This window comes from Bombina bombina, chromosome 6, assembly GCF_027579735.1.
Source record: "Bombina bombina isolate aBomBom1 chromosome 6, aBomBom1.pri, whole genome shotgun sequence".
Classification (NCBI taxonomy): domain Eukaryota; kingdom Metazoa; phylum Chordata; class Amphibia; order Anura; family Bombinatoridae; genus Bombina; species Bombina bombina.
In genome coordinates this window covers 270,076,552-270,096,654 of record NC_069504.1, presented here as the reverse complement: position 1 = coordinate 270,096,654, position 20,103 = coordinate 270,076,552, and the positions used below count along the sequence as shown (strand labels likewise).

The window sequence follows — 20,103 nt, the reverse complement described above, 5'->3', positions numbered from 1 at the left end:
TTTCTCATGTTGTGCATGTTATACTTAGCTTTATTCTAAAGTTTCTGGTTGCTTGAGTGTGCTTAGCCTTGTTTCACAACTCTCTCCCCTGAGTTAAAAGACCTAGCTACAATTACAATTGCTTACATCCATCCCTATACATAGCCACATTTATTTAGATAATCTACCCCTCTAACAACATACTAATGGCTTATTCTAGCGTACATTTCAGGGTGCCAAAACTCATCTTCCCCAACCCTTTTGGCATATACTTACTATTATATCAAAGCTGCCTTATATAGAGCTTTGGGGACAAATATGTCTCTTGAGTATTGGAGGTAACTTCTAGCGCTGTATTGACTAAATCTATAGTAATGACCAGGTACTATGCTTGTACTTAAGTATATTTGTTAGGCGAAACACCCTCTTTACTTTACTGTACTAGTTGCTGCCCTGATTGACTGTTCAGTTTAGATAATGTAGTATGTGGTTTTAGCTCACACAACAAACAGCTTTCATCCTTGACCTTAGACACCTACTAATGGAAATAATTACCCCTTTTCTCACACTATCTACCCTCCCATTGGGCTGTTCAACTATCCTGTTGTAGATAACACCACCCTTCTATCTATTTCCCCCTATAATATGAGCGGCTCTTGCCCGCTGCCTTTTCTCTCTTTCTCCATTTCTCCTGGAATAAGTGTGGCCGTTACAAAAGCTATCTCCCCACATTTTAATATTATTACAATAGAAAGGTATAGAATATTCGTACTATAGATGTTGGGATCATTTCCAAGTTAATATAACAAAAATTGAAGTTCAATTTTATATAGCCCATAGTCTCTTTTTCGCACTATCAGGGCATGATATGCAATGTCATACACATATGCTCACCTCACACAGTTGTTGTTTTTTTGTTTTTTCATACAAACGCACCAAACCTAGACATGTTGTAAGAAATCTCTGGAGGTCAAGTTTTATCTCTCTACAGTCCAAAACTTTTTTACCAGCACAGACTTGAGAGGTGAAGTAGTTTTTTTTGTTTTCCCTTTAGAATGACCCTCATGTTACAACAACGTATGTAATGCTCTGTTATACTTACTGTCGGTGGGAGAACTATGTACATTACCTTTCTTTGAAACTTCAATAAAAAAAATTGTTTTAAAAAAAAAAATCATACAGATCCAATTAGCCGCCAGTAAGCAGGGGGCAGCATTGCACAAGCATTTCACCAGAAATGCTTGTGCAATGATAAATGCGGACAGCATATGATGTCTGCATTTAGCGATATCAAGGCCATGATTCGCTATAGTGAATCATGTCCGCTCAAACAAATGATAAATCAACCCCTGTTCTGGTAGTAGTCTCAGAACCTTTTTTTCAATGGAATGGGACAATCCTGGAGTTCTGTTTATTGCTTCTGCAACTACTAAATGTAAAAAAATCTACTCTGAATAGAAAAAGAAAAAAAAAACTTAAACCTTAATCCCCTTAGAAGATAACTTTCCTTTCATCAATCCACGGGATAGGAAGCCAGAAAGCTCACAGGAAAGTATTTGTTATTTTAACCAGCTGTGGGTATTGCTTGTGTTGTGGGACTGCATCTTTGGTGCAAATTGTTTTCATGGTTGGTATCTGAGGATCTCTTATTTGTAATGCTGTTATTAAATGTATTTACGTTTTTGCTATGAATACAACATTGGTGGTTTTTGCTAGAAGGGCTCTGTGGCTTATATCTGGCTACAGTTAATATCCCAGGGTCCAGACTGCTGTCCTTATCTTTCCAAGGAAACATCTCTTTGGTTCCATTTTGAATTTATCAATTCCTTTTGGACAGGTGGAAAATGATCTTTTTATCCCAAGATCTAAATATCTAGTCCTAAGGGTAACTCCAATATACTTTTTCGCTCCTAATGTCAGTCCAGGAACCAAAAGTTTTCTTTCTTTAAGAAAGTAGTTTCCACAAAGTCTAACTGGTGGCCCAAGCTAGCCCAGATGACTCCCAGTGGTCTAGGGTGCAGGCTTCAAACCTGTAGTTGTCTAAGGACAGAGTGCTTCAGTTCCACTTGATGGGCACCAGTATGGACCAATTCCTAGAGATCTAGGAAGTCCCCTTCCATTGAAGATTATGCATGATGGAATAACCCCCTGGTAGGGGGTAGATTAAGCCTTTGCAGATGGCCTGGTCTGTCTGTTTAGGATAGGTTTTAGTTCAAGACTTCACCCAGGGAGGTTTCTTCTATCTCACGACTCAGGCAGACCAGATAAGAGATCAGCATTCCTTCAATGTGTTCAATATCAGGAAGATTTGGTGATGTTTGTCCCTGTTCCTCTGACAGAACAAAGGAAGCTTTTTTTTTTTTTTTTTTTTTTTTATAATTTTTATTGAGGTTAAATATGAAATGACAAATGCAATCAGTTACAGCAATCAGATACATATGCAGAAAAGAACATATCAATCGAGTTGCCACAAGATAAACAAATCTGTTACATCACAGTTATGCAAAAAATATAATAAATTAACCGCACATTTTCTAATTTTTGTTGCATGATGCTAAGTTTCAGGAACTGAACTTACATGTGCTCAGACTGGCTCCACTCATAAGGAAAAGGCTATATGTTGGAAATTACCAAGCTAGCTAATGAGAGATAGCGTGAGCTGTGTTAGTTCTGCATAAAAATAAATGTGTCTGTGTTAACAATAATGGATCATATTGGTCGAGTGCGTGCCCTACACCCGACAGCAAATACATCATATAAATACACAAAAACATTTCTGAGGTATTCAAATGTAACCATAATATAGGCCTGCAAAATGTGTTTTTAAGCAGCAAGTCTTAAACCGCCATTTAAATCCATACCCCACCGTTAGTGAATGCTTCCACCAACATACAGTTTAAGAAAAAAAAAAAAAAACACGTTAAGCTGCATATGTTTTGTTACAAGTCCCTATAACTCTCGAACTTCTCCAACACTTAATGCAACATAAAAGTTAGCCATAATAGAAGGGTCCAGTATGTAAACAGCAAACTCAGCTATAACTTGAACCAAAGTCAAATATACACATCTATATACTACAAACAATATTCCACTGGTATATAGGCCAGCTAAAACCCATTTCCTACTGCGGCTACTGGCTCAAGTCCCATTAACCTATGTTAGAGCATAATCAAGAATGGTATGCAGTATCCTGATGGGTTCATGACCTAGTTGAGAACTGGTATATATTAAATAAAGGTATGTATAAGAAACTAAACTCATTAACATAGGACTCTGGGATCCCCTCCGGATTGTAACAGAGTGTGAAATCCTTCATAATAGCAATTTATTGTCACACGAGGTGGCTGAACGTTAAGGCATCTATCTTGCACATAAGCTTATAGAAGCAGACCCCAAAGTATACTATGGCATATTAGAGACATAGTAAATGGTAGAGAAGCTCCTAATAGCCTCCAAACCAAAAGTAAGCAGTTCTACATTAAGTAAAAGCGTTATGGGGGTGTCTAGCTATGAGCATCAGGTCAAACACTATTGTAGTCGCCTTTGTCTATTATCAAAGTTAACCAATATATGAAGCAATGAAAAGAAAACATTGTGGTTATGTGTAAGCGTATAAGGGGATATTAGAGTAGGTGGAGTGTGAAATAAGTATGCAAAATGAAACAGCTTCCTGAACAATCACAGTCATAACCTCTTATAGCAGTTGAATATAAACAATTTTAAGGTAACCTAAAACAAAATATTAAATATATGCATAGTGAGACATTTAGAGACTTGCCATAAAGTTCCATAGGGAGAGCAAACAGTGCAAACATTAATATAACTGTGGAATGGTAGGCACATCTCTATCCCATTAAGCTGCTGTGTCTCAAAACTAAAAATTGCTTTAATACAGCCGGTGATTGCACACAACTCATATGGTAGCTTGAATTGTCTTATGAAACTGACTGTCAATACTAATAGAAATTAGGCAGGCTTAGTTTATAGCTGCAATGTTCTACATCATTGTTATTAATTAAACATTGAAGCAAGGATCTTAAAAAAATGCGAGTACAAAAGAATATATCCCCAGACAGAGTCAATGTGCTCCGCACTGTAAAGGATAGTGTCCCTTTATTGCCAGTTACCGCAAGTATTTCTTTTGTTAGGGACACTTGTAAGGATTCCACTCCTGGTTTTCCTTTTTTCTTCTACAGCTCACCTTACACCTCTATTTAAGTCATGTCTCCGCCCCAAACAAGTGCTTAGTTATTAACTTCATATCAGCTAAGCTCTATGCATCTATTTCTTAACATGTGCATTATTTCACGAATTGAAGATATTTGCTACTTCAAGTATTTGGATTACAATTACCAGCAGGAACTGTTACTACAAACTGCTACCCAGTGAACGAATTTATTTCATCTAAGTTACTTTTACTCTGAGGATTGGATTTTTCTCATCAGACACCTGCAAGCAGTACAAACCGGGACTTTCAAGAAATAACCGCAAGTAACATAAAATCTTAAGTTGCTGCCACACAGTTAACTGATATAAATTGCTGCAATTGTTATCATATCGCTACTTCTGTTTCAATATAACTTTTTTCAACAAACCAGTTTCACTATAACGCTACGGTACAGCTCTGACGTCATTAGCAGGGGAACTCCTGTGTACTTGACACGCCCCTGTCAGCAGCTGCAGATTTCTGTGTTCTCTCTCACTACATATTACTCGGTTACTACTACAATAAGGTTAACGGTGGTTAGTCCATATAACTCTTGCTACCTATTTAAACAAAGGTCACAATATTGAAATTCACTGCTTACCAATCCTGAATATTATTTCAGAAATCTTGTACTTCATTTTCAGTTATATTTTGGAATATTGCTACACAGTAATTGTAGCTTATCTCTACAAATATATACTCATACTTCAATTCATCATATATTAAAACTCACTTTGAATCATCACAGCCTATGCTGAAATAATAGTCTGTATTTCAAAGTGAAACATTCACACTTTAAGGCAGTTGAGATCCAACATAATAAAACTCATTACAGAATAACTAAGCCATTATTATGGATCCAGCCGAACTCCCACAAATTGTCTTTAACCTATCACAAAGGGTAGACCAACTCAGCCAGGGTCTAAGAGAATTACAATTGGAAAATTAGACTTTGAGAAACGTTATAAAAGATTCCATCAATCCTAAGCTACCAGCCCAAGAGACCTCTCCTGAACCCTTTGTTGCTCCTCCAGAATATTTTCAAGGAGACAGAAATCAATACCGCCACTTTAAGAATGCTTGCCTTCTTAATTTTTCTCTCAAGCCTAGGACCTATCCAAATGATAGGGTGAAAGTTCTCTGCATGATAAGCTACTTAAGGGGAGAACCCCGTATATGGGCTGACACACTATTTGAAACTAATAATCCGGTCCTATCCTCCTTTTCTGCATTTCTTGACGTCATGGATGAATTGTATAATGATACCAACCTCCAAATTACAGCTGAGAGCAAAATGAGGAAACTTAAACAAGGTTCCAGACCTGTGGAATATTACATCACTGAGTTCAAACAGTACTCCATTGACTCCCAATGGAATGCCATAGCCCTCAGAAATCAATTTAGGCTTGGTCTTTCCGATGCAGTCAAGGATGAATTAGCCAGAACAGAATTGCCAGAGACACTTGAGGCTCTTATGAAATTAAGTAGCCATATCGATAGAAGATTAAGGGAGAGAAGATCAGAACGGCAATACTCAGACCAGCCATACAAAAAGGAAAAGGTTCCCAGTTCTAACCAACCTACTTTTAGGTCTACTAGTCCCAGCGGAGCTGAAGCTATGGATATCAGCATCTTCAGGGGTCCGCTATCACCGGATGAACGTATGAGAAGAAAGACCCGGGGCCTTTGCATGTATTGTGGTGATCCAGCTCACAGTCTTAAGGACTGCCCTATCATACCTCAGAAAAAGAACAGTAAGTGTAGCACTAACTTTACCTCTCAAGTAGTACTTAATAAACCACTTCACTGTTCTCTACTTTTGTCTTTACAGTGGGCAAGTAAACAGATCTCAGTCCCTGCTATCATTGACACCGGAGCTCAAGGCAACTATATTGACAGCTCATTAGTCTCTATCAATAAAATACCTCTGATTAAGAAATTGTCTCCTATTTCTCTTCGTGTTGTTGATGGCTCTGAGATTTCTTCTGGACCTATTACACATCATACCATTCCTCTTTCTGTCACAACATTAAACAATCATCATGAACATCTCTCTTTTGATGTGATTACATCTCCATTATTTCCGATTGTTCTTGGGTTGGCTTGGTTACAACTACATGAACCTCAGATCAGTTGGAAATCTTTAGACATACATTTAAACTCTCAATATTGCCAACAAACTTGTATTAGGCAGTCACTACTTTCTCTGAACCCCACTCCTGACATTCTTGTACCAATTGAATACAGTCACTTTGCTGAGGTTTTCAGTAAAAAAGAGGCTGAAACACTTCCTCCTCATCGATCCTATGACTGCCCCATAGAGTTAAAACCAGGTACAACTCCACCTATAGGACATTTATATCCTCTATGTCAATCCGAATTAGACCATCTGAAAAACTATTTAGATGAGAATTTGAAGAAAGGATTCATTCGTCCTTCTGTCTCACCAGCTGGTGCTGGTATGTTTTTTGTCAGAAACAAGGATAACTCTTTACGCCCTATTATCGATTTTAGACAACTAAATAAGATCACCATAAAAAATCGCTACCCACTGCCACTCATTCCGGAACTCATAGAGAGACTAAGACATGCCACTATCTATACTAAATTGGATCTGAGGGGCGCATACAACCTTGTACGCATTAGAGAGGGGGATGAATGGCTCACGGCTTTTAGAACAAGATATGGGTTGTATGAATACCTAGTTATGCCTTTTGGACTCACCAACGCACCAGCAACCTTCCAATTCTTTATAAAAGACATTTTTCATGATTTACTCGATATTTGTGTCATAGTTTATTTAGATGATATTCTGATTTATTCCTCCAATACTACTGACCACATCAAACACATTAGTTGGGTTTTATCTCGTCTCCAGGTTCACCGACTTTATGCCAAACTGGAAAAATGCATTTTTCATACTACAACCATAGATTTCCTGGGTTATTCCATCAGCCCTGAAGGCATTCAAATGCAAGAAGGAAAAGTTGAGGCAGTAAAATCCTGGCCAACTCCTATGAACAGAAAAGATCTACAAAAATTCCTCGGATTCAGTAATTATTACAGGAAATTCATCCGAAATTTCTCGAATATTTCGAAACCTCTTACCAAACTTACTAGTTCCAATTGCGTGTTCAGATGGTCGAAAGAAGCTGCTGATGCTTTCAATTTCCTCAAGGAGTCCTTTTCCTCAGCTCCTATTTTAAAGTATCCTGATCCCGATCTACAATATATATTGGAAGTGGATTCTTCGGATTATGCACTCGGTGCAGTCTTATCACAACGTAAGACACTCAAAGAACCTCTATTTCCTATCGGCTTCTTTTCAAAAATTATGACCTCTGCAGAAATGAATTACTCCATAGGGGATAAAGAATTACTAGCCATCAAAAGAGCTTTGGAATTTTGGAGACATCTCCTAGAAAGTACATCTCATCCCATTATAATTTATACAGACCATCGTAACCTTGAGTTTCTACAGAACAACAAAACTTTATCTGGGAGACAGGTTAGATGGAGCCTCTTCTTCAGTCGTTTTGATTTCCAGATTTTGTATAGACCTGGATCGAAAAATGGAAAGGCAGATGCACTCTCCCGCAGAGATCCTAGACCCATTCCTGAATATACACCTAGTTGTATCCTACCACCCTCTAAATTCCTCGCTTCATTATCTATATCAGTTCCAGACTATGAAGCCGCCTTAGGGTTGGAAAAACAAGCACTTCTGAACTCCCTAATTAAGAAAGATGGATTATATTATCATGGTTCTCAAATATACGTACCTGAACCACTCAGAGCACAAATTATTAAAGAACACCATGATCCTCCCTTACTTGGTCATGTAGGTATCAGACGCACTAAGGAATTAGTAAGCAGAACTTACTGGTGGCCATCCATGGAAAATTCTATCAAGCTCTACATTCAGCAATGTATTACTTGCTCAGTATCCAAACCCGAGAGAAGACCTCCCTATGGACTCCTTATGCCTTTGGACATACCCAATTCACCCTGGGCTCACATTGGTATGGATTTTATCGTAGAATTACCACCAAGCTCTGGTTTCACCACCATTTTAGTCGTTACTGACCACTTTACTAAAATGGCACATTTTATTGCTTACCACAAGTTGCCTACTTCTTCAGAAACTGCACATTTGTTTCTGAACAACATTGTAAGGCATCACGGTTTACCGACTGTTTTGTTTACAGACAGAGGTAGCCAATTTACCTCAAGGTTTTGGAAGACACTCACTACAAGTCTGCAAATTGAACAACGGCTAAGTACTGCTTTCCACCCACAAACGAACGGACAAACTGAAAGATTGAACCAATGGCTCGAACAATACTTACGTTGCTACTGCTCATACCATCAACATAAATGGTCATCTTTTCTTGCTATGGCAGAATTTTCCTACAATAACACTATCAACAGTACCACCAATTACTCTCCCTTTTTTGCTAATTATGGGTTCAATCCTAGATTCAATTTTCAGCATTCCTCTTCTGAAAATACACCATCTGTTGACGAATTACTACAACGCCTATCTGAAAACTTCCATCATCTATCTACTAACATACAACATGCACAAGCATCTCAGAAAAAGTATTATGACTTAAGACGTAGAGTTGCTCCAAAGTATGAAGTAGGAGACTTTGTGTGGTTGTCAACCAAAAATATCAAGTTACATCTTCCCAAGAAGAAATTGGCTAGTCTATTCATAGGCCCATTCAAGATCACTCACATAGTAAATGAGAATGCAGTTACCTTGGATCTACCTGATAATTTGGTAATACACCCTACCTTCCATGTCTCTTTACTGAAGCCTTATACGGGTCGACACCCTCCTACTCCTCTCCTTCCTCCTGATCCGGTATGCCTGGACACAAACATGTACGAAGTTCAGGATCTCTTGGATTCAAGATATTATAATGGTGAACTTCAGTATCTAGTGAGATGGAAAGGGTTTTCATCTGAAGAAGACTCTTGGGAGCCTCATACTCATATTGATGCTACAAGGCTTGTTGCACGTTTCCATAGACGTTTTCCCCACAGACCAAAACATCCAGCCGTGGTCGGCTTGCTTGAGGGGGGGGACGTGTAAGGATTCCACTCCTGGTTTTCCTTTTTTCTTCTACAGCTCACCTTACACCTCTATTTAAGTCATGTCTCCGCCCCAAACAAGTGCTTAGTTATTAACTTCATATCAGCTAAGCTCTATGCATCTATTTCTTAACATGTGCATTATTTCACGAATTGAAGATATTTGCTACTTCAAGTATTTGGATTACAATTACCAGCAGGAACTGTTACTACAAACTGCTACCCAGTGAACGAATTTATTTCATCTAAGTTACTTTTACTCTGAGGATTGGATTTTTCTCATCAGACACCTGCAAGCAGTACAAACCGGGACTTTCAAGAAATAACCGCAAGTAACATAAAATCTTAAGTTGCTGCCACACAGTTAACTGATATAAATTGCTGCAATTGTTATCATATCGCTACTTCTGTTTCAATATAACTTTTTTCAACAAACCAGTTTCACTATAACGCTACGGTACAGCTCTGACGTCATCAGCAGGGGAACTCCTGTGTACTTGACACGCCCCTGTCAGCAGCTGCAGATTTCTGTGTTCTCTCTCACTACATATTACTCGGTTACTACTACAATAAGGTTAACGGTGGTTAGTCCATATAACTCTTGCTACCTATTTAAACAAAGGTCACAATATTGAAATTCACTGCTTACCAATCCTGAATATTATTTCAGAAATCTTGTACTTCATTTTCAGTTATATTTTGGAATATTGCTACACAGTAATTGTAGCTTATCTCTACAAATATATACTCATACTTCAATTCATCATATATTAAAACTCACTTTGAATCATCACAGCCTATGCTGAAATAATAGTCTGTATTTCAAAGTGAAACATTCACACTTTAAGGCAGTTGAGATCCAACATAATAAAACTCATTACAACACTGCAGCAATGGCGAGGTCTTTCATTCATCCCACCCCACATGGCCAGGATAGTTGAGTTCCTCCACTAGACCTATAATGGTCTCCAGATCTTATCTCCAGTAAGATGTCACTTCTAAAAACATCCTAGGGCGAGGGGTTATTATACCGGACCTCTCCAGGCAGGGCTCCAGGTACACCAGCAAACAGTTCAGATTCTATTAGAACCACTACAAACCGTGAGTAAGCCTCTGTCACACTGAAACCACCATCGCCATCACGAAGCAGAAAAAGAGCCTCCCAGACAGAGCAGTCCCCCATACCAGCCACGCACATCATGTATGAGGGTAAGGCCGGTATCAGGGCTGAATCCCCCAAACCACATGTCTGAACAGCAGCCGATCCGGGAACATGATCCGCAACAGTATAGCTCCCAGATTCAGCATCCCGACCCAGCCGGTCTCCACACTGGTAAGTATGGACATCCCCATGCCTTGAAGAGTTCAAATGGTTGCAGGAGATCCCCAACGCCTGCTCAGTGTCACTGCAGCTCTGGTGGATAACGGGATCAATTGAAATCAAAGCAGGGGTGGTATCACGTTCAGCAGGCTGTACAAGTTTAACTGCTCCCGCTTTAGAGTTCACACAACACTCACGCAGAGTCGGCTCAAGATTAGCGAAATGGTCCTTCAGAAGCTCCAAGTATCCAAGGCCCCCATCGCAGCTTTGTTTCTGGAGCTCTTTCAAGATCAAAACATTGCCATCCAAGAGCTCTCAATGCCCCAACACTGTAAAATATTAGAGAGTCCCCTTTTGATATTACAAAAGTTATCTTAGATGCCAGTAAAAAACTGTTATAACATAAAGGAGCTAGGAGCTCATCACACATACGTCCATATCCTTTTGTAGTTGGCTCCGCCCCCAAGGAAGCTTTTTTATTCCAATCATCACTTTGTTCCAATATAGGAGGGAACCTTTCGCCCATTCAGGGAACATCTCCATTTCTTTGTTTACCTTCCCAACAGACTCTGTTTTTAGCTCTTTCTTTTGGTCTAGCTACAACTCTTAGAATGTTCTCTAAAGTATGGGAAGCTTTCTATTGATTATCAGAACCCAGGGTATATCGACTGCTCCCTACTTAAACTTTATCTTGGATCAAGCTCGATCTTTACTTTTGCATTGTCCTCTTGGAAAAACTTCTTTGGTTTCTTCACAGTCATGGCTGGAGGGTAGCTGTAGCAAAGAGTTACCTATTCCTCTATCGAGAGTGATCATAGCTTTTTTCCATGCTGCTGTTTTTTAAATAAGCAACGGAAGCTCAGATTCAATATGATAGTTGAGACTCTCTTTCTTGATAGAATTTCTCAAATACAGTTTCTTAGTAGATGCCTTATGATATCCGTCATGGGATCTTAGTTCCATGGACGCAAGCTATTTGGGCTGGGCTGTGGTCTGGGGTCTTCGGAGGTCGGGTTAATTTTGGTCACTTTTGGAGGTGAAGTTACCAATCATTATTTTATAACTCTGTGCAAACTTTGGGGTGCTTCAAGCTTAGGCCCTGATATTCAAAATCTCTCTGCTCAGGTGAGATATTCTAAAATGATCCTCCAGCACCCTTGAGATCCATAGTAGAATTTTCAAAACGCAGATTTTGCTTTTCTTCTCCACGGGGCATTCACTGCATTTCTGTATATGAAGGAGATACAAGCCAAGTGCAATATAGCACTGCATGACATGACAGTTCTGCTGCATTTACACTTTGTGCTTTCTTTTTTTAATCACTTTACATTTCAGATTACATTTTATTATATTTAAACTTTGCACTTTCTATTTTGTATTTAATTTTGTATAATGAAGTGTATTTAGGATTTTAATTTTACAAATTTTGATTATGCCTTCATTGGTTTTCAGTTGAACAAAATCCTGAATGGTAGCCTATATTAATCATCAGCATGATAATCCCAGCACCATGGCATTGAAAGAGGTGTTTCACATTCTGCAGTGAACAGAATCCCTTCAAAGTGCCATTTATGCAATTAACATTTCTGGAGTCAGCATCTGAGAAGCAAATCATGTGAGTTGTCAGACTCTACATTCAGCAGAATAGTCTTGCAATCTAGAGATTTTTGAGTCTTCCAGAGATCGACTTGATGACGTCTCACCTAAATTATAGCTTCCCAGATATGGGTTAAGGTCAAGTTAAGTTAAAGTGGCATGATAATTGCTCTAGCAGTCTAGGTAATTTTTCTTAGTGTACCTGGTTTCTCCAATTGTGCTTCTTCTGATGCTGACTGCCTGGATCAAGGAGGAACGTACTTATGTAATTCTAATAGCTCTTACGTGGCCATGCTGATCTTGGTATGCCAATCTGATTTAGATGTCCAGCACTCTTCAGTGGTATCTTCTTCAGCGTTCAGATTGGTTGTCTCAGGGTGAATTCTTTTATCAAGATCTTCAGTCTTTCAGATTGCCTGCTTTATGGTTGAATGATTGATTCTTGTCCAAATGGTTTTTTGGACTCTCGGGTAAATATATTGATCTGACTTTATAAGCCAGTCTCTAGGAAACTTTTCCTCATGGTCTTGAATTTTTTTTTTTGTATTTTACAATTTCTCCAAGCCAGATTAGACAAGAGTTTGTCTACCAGCACTTTTAAAGCATATTTGCCCTTAGCCATCCTTTTACATACAGTGCCCTCCACTAATATTGGCACCCTTGGTAAAGATGAGTAAAGAGGGCTGTGAAAAAAATGGTCTTTATTGTTTAACCTTTTGATTAAAAAAAATACACAAAACTACTCTGCTCTCATGGATATCAAACAATTGCAAACACAACACAGGTTTATAAAAAAATAAAAGTTAAATATATGTGTAGCCCATTATTGGCACCCTTTTAGTCAATACTTTGTGCTACTTCCCTTTGCCAAGATAACAGTCTTCTCCTATAATGCCTGATAAGGTTGGAGAATACATGGCAAGGGATCTGAGACCATTCCCCCATACATAATCTCTCCAGATCCTTCAAATTTCGAGTTTGACGCTGGCGGACTCTTCTTTCAGTTGACCTCACAGGTATTATATGGGGTTCAATTTAGGGGACTGGGATGGCCATGGCAGGACTGTAATTTTAAATCATTGTCCTGCTGGAAGATCCAACCACAGCCCATTTTAAGCTTCCTGTCAGAGACAGTCAGTTGTTTATTTAAACACCTGACTGTACCCCTTTTTGCTTGGTGTCTATTGTATTTAATATCTGTTGATATTTTATAGAGTCATCTGGCAGAAAAACAACCCCAAAACATTAAAGAGCCACCACCATATTTAATTGTGGACATGAGGTACTTTTCCAAATGGCTACCTCTCTGTGTGCGCAAAACCCACCTCTGGTGTTTATTGGCAAAAGCTGTATTTTCGTTTTATCTCACCATAGACCCCGAACCCATTAGAAGTTCCAGTAGTGTCTGGCAAACTGAAAATGCTTGAGTTTGTTTTTGGATGAGAGTAAAGGCTTGTTTCTTAAAACCCTTTCAAGCAACTTTCAGACCCCAAGACACAACTAACCTACAATTCTTCAGCTGTAATCCTTGGAGATTTTTTGGCCACTCGAACCATCCTCTTCGCAGTGTGTTGAGACAATATATACACACACGTCCTCTTCCAGTTTGATTCATCACATTTCCAGTTGACTGGAACTGCCAGTTGCCCTGATTGTGGAAATGGGCATTTTCAATGCTTTTGCTATTTTCTTATAGCCACTTCCAATTTTTTGAAGCTCAACAACCTTTTGCCACACATTACAGCTATATTCCTTGGTCTTACCCATTGATTAAGGGAATTTGGCCTATATGTTACCTCATATTTATACCCCATGTGAAAAAGGAAGTCATGGTTGAACAATTTCCTATTCCTATTCCTAGTTACTCAGGTGTACTAAAAGTGTAAAATATAAATGTGAATATACTTCAAATATATTTTTCCCATATGAATTTATAGGGGTGCCAATAATTGTGGCATACATATATTTAACAAAGATGATTTGTTTTGGATAAACCTGTGTTGTGTTTGCAATTGTTTGATATCAATGAGAGCAGTGTATTTTTTTAACAAAAGATCAAAAGGTTAAACAATAAAGACAATTTTTCACAAACTTCTTTGCTTATATTTACCAAGGGTGGCAATATTAGTGGATGGCTCTGTGGGAGATAGGCTTGTCTTCCAGGTATTCAAGCTTTTTTCAGACTGGTTATTAAACCAGTTGCACCCCATGGAATCCTTAATTGGGTTTTAAGAGTCTTTATGTATTACAGTTCTCTCAACTTGATCTGAATCTACTTCTTGGGCCTTCAAAATGAGACTTCAGTAGATCAAATTTATAAGATGGTGATTTGGTCTTCGCTGTATACCTTTGATGTATTTGCCTTGTCTGAGGTAACTTCTGGCAGGAAAGGTTCTTCCAGTGGTTGTTACTGGTAAATAGGTGCCTGCCTTTACCTTTTTATGTCCCACCCAATTTTCAAGTGGACTCCACAGCTTGGGTATTGATTTCCTACATTAAGGAATAATGGGCTCTTACCACCTTAAAAAAAAACATAATTTATTCTTACTTGATAAACTACTTTTTTTCTTGGTGGGGAGAGTCCTTGAACCTGTCCATTTTTACTTTTCCTAGTTAGTGGCAGTTCTAGTTTGCACATCTTTACCCTACTATTTTTCTTACTTATTTCTCCTATTCTTGGCTATATGATAGACTGGGAGGGTCAGGGAAGTCGGTGGGATATTAAAGCTCTTGGAGTAGGGTGTCTTTGCCTCCTCCTGGTGACAAGGTAATGAATTTCCAACAGTAAGGAATCGTGGACCCTCACCACCAAGAAAGAAAGGAATTTATCAGGTACAAATAAATTATGTTATTCACCTTTAGAGTAGTTTCAGATCAAATTTCTAGAACAGTGTGATAGTTGCCTGAGTGCATGCTTCCGCTTTAGCCCAGCATGACCATTAATGTCAGGGCCTACTTTGTCTCAAGCTATCAGCAATGCAATAAACATTCTTGTTTTAATCCCAAAGACATAATTCCTCAAACTGCCAATTACATTTTAATAAAATAGTATCAATTAAAAGTAAGTAGGTGCAATATAAATGCAAATGGTTTATCTTAATACTTATAAAATACATATATACCCTGAATAATCCCTGAAATGGTCAATACTGCCTTATTTGACTCACACATAGGAGATAGCAAGCCTCCTCCTCTTTCTTTCATTTTCTGAAGAAAAGCCTGTTGTGAGCATGCTTTATTTAATGCTTGGTATGGATTTGTTTCACATCTAATTGCTCTGATTAACCTTGTTTTAAAAAGAAAAACAAAATCTTACTATTATCAAGTATAGAGATATAACTTTACACCCCTAATAAAATTGCCTTTCACCAGGCAGATTTAAAATAATTAATTACTACAAAGACAAAACAGGGGGAGCACCTCTCCCAATATCCTTACCTCCTTCATTCCTAAATGAGCTGCAAAAAGCACTAATGACATATATTTGGGGTACCAAGAAACCAAGGGTAAATAGTAGCACCCTTTATAGGCCTACAGAATTAGGCAGCCTTGGAGTGCCAAATCTACATCTATACTATAGAGTAATAACTGCGAATAAATCTTGATTGGCACAGCTCCCAGATTACAAAAGCATGGGTATCCATAGATTTACAATAACTAAAACCTCCACATACCTATGTTGGGTACCAAAGCAAAATAGACCTGCTGTTTGTAACAAAGTCAAAGTTCATAGACACGTATTCTCTAAATGGGACCAGATTCGGCAAACTATTAAGGAGGGCTGGACTCTAGGCCTCATGGAGAGAATAGGTGGGGATATACAGTTCCCCTTGCAGTCTTATTAAACAAGGGGAAACTGAAGAGTAGAGAACAACTAAAAGATTCCCCTGGAGCCCACTTTACTTCCTGGCTAAATATACCCAGATTCAGCGCCTTATTAACTCCTCACAAAAAGACCTACTGTGACCATTAACCCTATCAATATTCTTGGAAGAAAAATCAATTAAAGGACCTCTTTTGCAAGCAGTTAAAATACTTGAAGAGACATGAAACCCAAAATCTTTCTTTCTGATAGAAATTACAATTATAAAGAACATTCCAATTTACTTTTATTATCTAATTTGCTTCATTTTTTAGGTATCCTAAATAGCAATGCACACAGGTGAGCAAATAACAAGAGGCATCTCTGTGCAGCCCATTCAGCAGCTACTGAACATATTCAGATAAAAGATAAATAATAGAAGTAAATTAAAAAGTTGTTTAAAATTGCATGCTCTTTCTAAATCATAAAAGAAAAAAAACTGTGGTTCATGTCCCTTTAAGAGAGGATATTATGACGGTATGCTTGGCACACAGATTTTAAAATGAACATTTCTGAAAAGTAATGGCAACACATTTTCAATTTAACTTAGAGATCTTCAGTATCCCCTCAAATCCTAGAAATGAACAGTAAGATATTATTACATTGGCACCTCACACCGGCTAGGCTAAGACCAATTTACACAGAGGCTTCTGGCGAGTGTTGGAGAGGTTGTGGAGAAGGGGAAACTTTTCATCATATGTGGTGGGAATGCCAAATCATCCACCCCTGTGGAATGCTGTAGAAGCTCTATTTAAACAAATTGTTAATGAGCTTTTTACATTGACCAGTCACTTGTAAAGGCTGGTTATTTATTGCGCGCCCGTAAATGGGCGAATTTGCACGTTTGCGGGCGTGTGATTAACTAATTAGTGATCCACTTGTAATCTATCCCAAAATAAATGCTAGATAGAATGAAACATTCAAAGAAAAGATTGGTCTGAGAATAACATGTAGATGTATTTTTTTAAAGTTCCATTAGTTGTTTAAATATTGACAAAATAAGTGTAACGTTTTAGTGTCTATAAATCAATGGTAGTTGCCATGTTGTAACTTAGGTTACCTTCTCTGCTGTGTCCAATTAGGAACAGTTATAAATAGTTCACTATAGTGTGCAGCCAATGGCCTCTATTTATCAAGCCGTCGACTTTCTTGCATTCGACGGCACCAATACGCTCACCTAAGATCGCCTAACATCGCTGCCGCAGACCTGAATACGTTCTTCAAAATTACCAAAAAAGCTGTCAAAAAGCCATGCACCAAGTACGGGGTGATGAGCAGCGGACTGTTGTTAACTGACAGTCATCGATCTTGCTGCTCTTCGGCTTTTTTACAGCTTTCTTGGTACCCTGTCACTAAACACCCACACTATACTATACTGTTTGACCCCTATACCGCCGCTCCCGGACCCCGCCGCAACTATAATAAAGTTATTAACCCCTAAACCGCCACTCCCGGAGCCCACCGCAACTCTAATAAATGTATTAACCCCTAAACCGACGCTCCTGAAGCCCACCGCCACCAACATTATATTTATTAACCCCTAATCTGCCCCTCCCCTACACCGTCGCCACCTACATTATATTTATTAACCCCTAATCTGCCCCCCCTACACCACCGCCACTATATTAAATGTATTAACCCCTAAACCTAAGTCTAACACTAACCCTAACACCCCCTAACTTAAATATAATTTAAATAAATAAAAATAAATTATTCCTATTTAAAACTAAATACTTACCTATAAAATAAACCCTTACGTCTAGATTTAGAGTTTTGCGGCCAAAGGGGTGTGTTAGCTACGCGTGCTTTTTTCTGGCCGCACCTTTTAAATACCGCTGGTATTTAGAGTTCACAGAAGGGCTGCGTTAGGCTCCAAAAAAGGGAGCATAGAGCATATTTACCGCAACTGCAACTCTAAATACCAGCGTTGCTTACGGACGCGGCCAGCTTCAAAAACGTGCTCGTGCACGATTCCCCCATAGGAAACAATGGGGCTGTTTGAGCTGAAAAAAACCTAACACCTGCAAAAAAGCAGCGTTCAGCTCCTAACGCAGCCCCATTGTTTCCTATGGGGAAACACTTCCTAAGTCTGCACCTAACACCCTAACATGTACCCCGAGTCTAAACACCCCTAACCTTACACTTATTAACCTCAAATCTGCCGCCCCCGCTATCGCTGACCCCTGCATATTATTATTAACCCCTAATCTGCCGCTCCATACACCGCCGCCACTTACACAGTGGCGTCACTAGGGGGGGCAGGGGGGGCGGGCCGCACCCGGGTGACACCCTCCAGGGGGTGACACCAAAAAAAAAATTTTTTTATTTTTTTTTAATTTTATTGAAATTCAAAGAAATACAATGTTGAGATGCATAGATATTTTTTTTTATTAGAGGGGCTGGCATTTGTGAACATTGGTGGGACTGGGGAAGTTGTAGACACACAATTTTTTTGCCCCTTGAGCCAGTGCTGCAATTTCAACAAATAGTTTTGCCGGCTGCTTTTGCTTGTTTGTACTTTGCTTCTCCCCTGCCCAATTTCGCTATGAATGTTGTGGGAATGCCGTGGGGCTTGCAAAGTTGCGCTGCTAGCCTAAACCTGCCTGCCTATCTGTGCTCACTGCTCAGTGACATGTGGAGCAGTGGAGTCACTCACTGCTGTGCTGTCTCTCTAAACGGGAACTGGAAAATCATGAGGGGATGCCTGGCACCTGACCGCATGACTGTTTGACACTATCTTTAAAGTGAAGGAGCCACATATGATGCCCACCAGACCATTACGGTTACGGTACACTAAGTGCACACTGAACAGGTAGGAGGGCGGGCGGGGGTCTGCGGGTGGGCACAGTGCAGAGGTGATTGGCCATAAGAAGCGGTAGGCACGCGGCCCGGGGCTGTGCACTGACTGGCTTGGAACAGAGTCAGAGAGCAGAATTTTCATAGTTTGCGCCTAAACCTTTTCTTTAGTGATTTATTTTTAGAGTGCTCTGTTTATCTTTCATTTGATGCTCTGCTGAGCCAGGGAGCAGCTCTAGGCATGCACTTTATAATTAATACAGTGCAGTTTACATATTTTGTAAGTGTGTGTGTCTGAGTTTTTGTGTGTGTGTGTCTCTGTGTTTTTGTGTGTGTGTGTCTGAGTGTGTTTCCGAGTGTTTGTGTGTGCATCTGAGTATGTTTTTAAGTGTGTCTGAGTGTTTGTATGTGTGTGTGTCTGTGTTTTTGTGTGTGTCTTCTTTCTGGGGGGGGGGTGACACCATAACTTACCGCACCGGGTGACACCAACCCTAGTGACGCCACTGCACTTAGGTTATCCCTATGTACCCCTAATCTGCTGCCCCTAATACCGCCAACCCCTACATAATATTTATTAACCCCTAATCTGCCGACCGGATCTCACCGATACTCTAATAAATGTATTAACCCCTAAAGCTAAGTCTAACCCTAACACTAACACCCCCCTAAGTTAAACATAATTTAAATCTAACGAAATAAATTAACTCTTATTAAATAAATTATTCCTATTTAAAGCTAAATACTTACCTGTAAAATAAACCCTAATATAGCTACAATATAAATTATAATTATATTGTAGCTATTTTAGGATTAATATTTATTTTACAAGCAACTTTGTATTTATTTTAACCAGGTACAATAGCTATTAAATAGTTAATAACTATTTAATAGCTAAAATAGTTAAAATAATTACAAAATTACCTGTAAAATAAATCCTAACCTAAGTTACAATTAAACCTAACACTACACTATCATTAAATAAATTAAATACAATACCTACAAATAACTACAATTAAATAAACTAACTAAAGTACAAAAAATAAAAAAGAACTAAGTTACAAAAAATAAAAAAATATTTACAAACATTAGAAAAATATTAAAACAATTTTAAACTAATTACACCTACTCTAAGCCCCCTAATAAAATAACAAAGACCCCCAAAATAAAAAAATGCCCTACCCTATTCTAAATTTAAAAAGTTCAAAGCTCTTTTACCTTACCAGCCCTGAAAAGGGCCATTTG

At 38.8% G+C, this 20,103-nt stretch overlaps 1 non-coding gene across 1 annotated transcript; it reads left to right on the top strand.

The window, feature by feature from the left end:
- The first annotated feature begins 1,968 nt into the window (after nt 1-1,968).
- On the top strand, nt 1,969-2,055 carry TRNASTOP-UCA (transfer RNA opal suppressor (anticodon UCA)). Its single transcript has one exon. It is a non-coding gene; the product is annotated as a tRNA-Sec (tRNA).
- Nucleotides 2,056-20,103: the final 18,048 nt, after the last annotated feature.